Below are 4,770 nucleotides of genomic sequence, written 5' to 3' on the forward strand. Positions count from 1 at the left end.
CCACGTTGTGCCTTAACGTAACCCACGTTGTGCCTTAACGTAACCCACGTTGTGCCTTAACGTAACCCACGTTGTGCCTTAACGTAACCCACGTTGTGCCTTAACGTAACCCACGTTGTGCCTTAACGTAACCCACGTTGTGCCTTAACGTAACCCACGTTGTGCCTTAACGTAACCCACGTTGTGCCTTAACGTAACCCACGTTGTGCCTTAACGTAACCCACGTTGTGCCTTAACGTAACCCACGTTGTGCCTTAACGTAACCCACGTTGTGCCTTAACCTAACCCACGTTGTGCCTTAACGTAACCCACGTTGTGCCTTAACCTAACCCACGTTGTGCCTTAACCTAACCCACGTTGTGCCTTAACCTAACCCACGTTGTGCCTTAACCTAACCCACGTTGTGCCTTAACCTAACCCACGTTGTGCCTTAACCTAACCCACGTTGTGCCTTAACCTAACCCACGTTGTGCCTTAACCTAACCCACGTTGTGCCTTAACCTAACCCACGTTGTGCCTTAACCTAACCCACGTTGTGCCTTAACCTAACCCACGTTGTGCCTTAACCTAACCCACGTTGTGCCTTAACCTAACCCACGTTGTGCCTTAACCTAACCCACGTTGTGCCTTAACCTGCTCTGTAATTGGCATATGACACGTTACATTAATCTAGTGTTGTCTAACCACAACCCTCTGAATATAGTTCGCTACTCGCACCGCCCACCCTCTTGTGTGTCGTTTCATGTTGAACACTTCGCAAGTGTTGCTTACTTTTTACATGCTCCCGCTGTACACTGTAATGTGGACAACTGCAGGATGTACATCGCCCCCCCCCCTCCACCCTGCCTTCGCACGCTGGTCGTTCAGGTGCTTGCGTGTTCAATGCCCTTCGCAGCTGTTCACTGGCATTCGCATGTCGAAGCGCTCAGTCTACGTCGTGGTACGGCCTGTGTCCACTGTCCGCTGATATCGTAAGCTTAATCCTCACATTGTACTGCACATAGGTCCGTATGTACTGAATGATACGCTGTGGCACATGTGTGACCGTACGACTGCGCCCAACAACAGCGAACCATACGGTCCAAATGTTGTGCACTCAGCCACGTGCCGTCTCCCCATAACAGCTACATTGCAGTGTGGTACGCCATAGAGACGTGTGGGAGTAACGGACGCCCTGGATGGCGATCAGCATGAGCCGTCTGTTGATGTAGTGGCGCGTGTATTCAAACGTAGTCGTCTCTTCTCACACAGTGTGATAGCATGGTGCACCGCGTTCCACATCTGCGACATGGTACAGATGCTGGTTGACAGTCGGTCTCGTAATGGACATCGCATACGTAGGGGGCCACCTCCCACGTGTTCTCTAGTCGTGCACATTTTGTTGCGTGTATGTGGGCAGACGTAGTGTGTCGTGACACCTAACAGACAGGTATGCAATAATCGTTGCATTTGCAAACTGGGATGGACGTCTACGTTTGCTGGTGACGTGACGCAACGCAAATGAACAACTGGTAAACCCATTGTGGTGCGGTTGTTGTTGCTGGAGGTAAATCAGTAAGGGCAAATCTGTGTGTGAAGCGATACGCGGCGGTGGCTGGGTGGGACCGTCCCCGGCCGGTGAGGGGGGGCCGCCCGGCGTGCTGGCCGCGCGGTGCGTGGGCGCACGCGCTACAGCCGGCTGGTGGGGGCGCCCAGTGGCAGGCGCGCCGGCCGACGGACGCGGCAGGCGGCGCAGCTGCGCGCCGGGGCACCCTGCGCGCGGCGCCGGGCGGCCAAAGTGGGTCCTCGCGGGCCCGGTGCGAAGCGCGGTGGACATCTGCAGTGTGCTGGTCCGACTGAGGACTGTGTGCGTTGAGGATGCGCCGCCGCCCGGCACTCGGCGCCGCGACGCCGTCTGCTGCTCGGTCGCCCCAGCGGTTCTCGCTGGTGGTTTGTATCGCAGTTGTGCAGACGTGTTGGCACGTGCGCTGTGCTGGGAGAGTTCGCTTCGGCACCCACGTGGGGCCTTTGCCCTTCTGTGGCGCTGGCGTTGGAGCTGCCGGTCACCGTAGGTGGCGCGTGTTGTCTCCCGCCGGCAATGCCACGACAGCACGCTCCCGGGCCTCTGTCGGCAGCGGCAAGCTCAGTTGGGAGCACGGGTGGTCGCACCTAAAGCGTCTACTCGCCTAACTCCGGGCGATTGCGCCTCTCTCGAACCCGACCAAGTACTTAGGACGGCGCTGCGCGCCGCCGGGACCTGAGAGGGTTTCGAGGTGTATTGTGCAGGGGAGCTCAGCCTCCTCCTGTTTGCAGAATAATTGAGCGGACGCTTGCGTGTTCGCGCGGGCCCCTGGGACACACTCCCGGGCGGCCGGCTGCTCAGCTCTAGTTGACGCAGCTCCCTGGTTGATCCTGCCAGTAGTCATATGCTTGTCTCAAAGATTAAGCCATGCATGTCTCAGTACAAGCCGCATTAAGGTGAAACCGCGAATGGCTCATTAAATCAGTTATGGTTCCTTAGATCGTACCCACGTTACTTGGATAACTGTGGTAATTCTAGAGCTAATACATGCAAACAGAGTCCCGACCAGAGATGGAAGGGACGCTTTTATTAGATCAAAACCAATCGGTCGGCTCGTCCGGTCCGTTTGCCTTGGTGACTCTGAATAACTTTGGGCTGATCGCACGGTCCTCGTACCGGCGACGCATCTTTCAAATGTCTGCCTTATCAACTGTCGATGGTAGGTTCTGCGCCTACCATGGTTGTAACGGGTAACGGGGAATCAGGGTTCGATTCCGGAGAGGGAGCCTGAGAAACGGCTACCACATCCAAGGAAGGCAGCAGGCGCGCAAATTACCCACTCCCGGCACGGGGAGGTAGTGACGAAAAATAACGATACGGGACTCATCCGAGGCCCCGTAATCGGAATGAGTACACTTTAAATCCTTTAACGAGTATCTATTGGAGGGCAAGTCTGGTGCCAGCAGCCGCGGTAATTCCAGCTCCAATAGCGTATATTAAAGTTGTTGCGGTTAAAAAGCTCGTAGTTGGATTTGTGTCCCACGCTGTTGGTTCACCGCCCGTCGGTGTTTAACTGGCATGTATCGTGGGACGTCCTGCCGGTGGGGCGAGCCGAAGGCGTGCGACCGCCTCGTGCGTGTTCGTGCGTCCCGAGGCGGACCCCGTTGAAATCCTACCAAGGTGCTCTTTATTGAGTGTCTGGGTGGGCCGGCACGTTTACTTTGAACAAATTAGAGTGCTTAAAGCAGGCAAGCCCGCCTGAATACTGTGTGCATGGAATAATGGAATAGGACCTCGGTTCTATTTTGTTGGTTTTCGGAACCCGAGGTAATGATTAATAGGGACAGGCGGGGGCATTCGTATTGCGACGTTAGAGGTGAAATTCTTGGATCGTCGCAAGACGAACAGAAGCGAAAGCATTTGCCAAGTATGTTTTCATTAATCAAGAACGAAAGTTAGAGGTTCGAAGGCGATCAGATACCGCCCTAGTTCTAACCATAAACGATGCCAGCCAGCGATCCGCCGCAGTTCCTCCGATGACTCGGCGGGCAGCCTCCGGGAAACCAAAGCTTTTGGGTTCCGGGGGAAGTATGGTTGCAAAGCTGAAACTTAAAGGAATTGACGGAAGGGCACCACCAGGAGTGGAGCCTGCGGCTTAATTTGACTCAACACGGGAAACCTCACCAGGCCCGGACACCGGAAGGATTGACAGATTGATAGCTCTTTCTTGATTCGGTGGGTGGTGGTGCATGGCCGTTCTTAGTTGGTGGAGCGATTTGTCTGGTTAATTCCGATAACGAACGAGACTCTAGCCTGCTAACTAGTCGCGTGACATCCTTCGTGCTGTCAGCGATTACTTTTCTTCTTAGAGGGACAGGCGGCTTCTAGCCGCACGAGATTGAGCAATAACAGGTCTGTGATGCCCTTAGATGTTCTGGGCCGCACGCGCGCTACACTGAAGGAATCAGCGTGTCTTCCTAGGCCGAAAGGTCGGGGTAACCCGCTGAACCTCCTTCGTGCTAGGGATTGGGGCTTGCAATTGTTCCCCATGAACGAGGAATTCCCAGTAAGCGCGAGTCATAAGCTCGCGTTGATTACGTCCCTGCCCTTTGTACACACCGCCCGTCGCTACTACCGATTGAATGATTTAGTGAGGTCTTCGGACTGGTACGCGGCATCGACTCTGTCGTTGCCGATGCTACCGGAAAGATGACCAAACTTGATCATTTAGAGGAAGTAAAAGTCGTAACAAGGTTTCCGTAGGTGAACCTGCGGAAGGATCATTACCGACTAGACTGCATGTCTTTCGATGTGCGTGTCGTGTCGCGCAACACGCTACCTGTACGGCAGCAGCCGTGCGCCGCGTGCGGAACCACGCGTGCCTCTCAAAACTAACGGACAAAATGTTGTGTGGTACGAGCGCTGAAGCTCTGGAGCGGCTGGCCTGCGGCACCTGGCGCCTGGCGCCGGTTTTGAATGACTTTCGCCCGAGTGCCTGTCCGCTCCGGTGTGGAGCCGTACGACGCCCATCGGCCGTGAGGCCGTTGGACACAGAACGCTGGAACAGGGGCCGTCAAACGCCTCAGTCCCGCCTATGCAACTGTTTTGAAAGAGACAGTGGAAACTAAACAAAAAAGATCACCCAGGACGGTGGATCACTCGGCTCGTGGGTCGATGAAGAACGCAGCAAATTGCGCGTCGACATGTGAACTGCAGGACACATGAACATCGACGTTTCGAACGCACATTGCGGTCCATGGATTCCGTTC

General features: G+C 55.1%; 1 non-coding gene and 1 pseudogene across 1 annotated transcript; both read left to right on the forward strand.

Moving 5' to 3' along the window:
- The first annotated feature begins 2,378 nt into the window (after positions 1-2,378).
- LOC126110447 (small subunit ribosomal RNA) lies at positions 2,379-4,287 on the forward strand. Its single transcript, XR_007523797.1, has one exon. It is a non-coding gene; the product is annotated as a small subunit ribosomal RNA (ribosomal RNA).
- Positions 4,288-4,640: 353 nt separating this feature from the next.
- On the forward strand, positions 4,641-4,770 carry LOC126110455 (5.8S ribosomal RNA; annotated as a pseudogene; the record flags this gene model as incomplete).

Source organism: Schistocerca cancellata, unplaced genomic scaffold (genome assembly GCF_023864275.1).
Source record: "Schistocerca cancellata isolate TAMUIC-IGC-003103 unplaced genomic scaffold, iqSchCanc2.1 HiC_scaffold_17, whole genome shotgun sequence".
Lineage (NCBI taxonomy): Eukaryota > Metazoa > Arthropoda > Insecta > Orthoptera > Acrididae > Schistocerca > Schistocerca cancellata.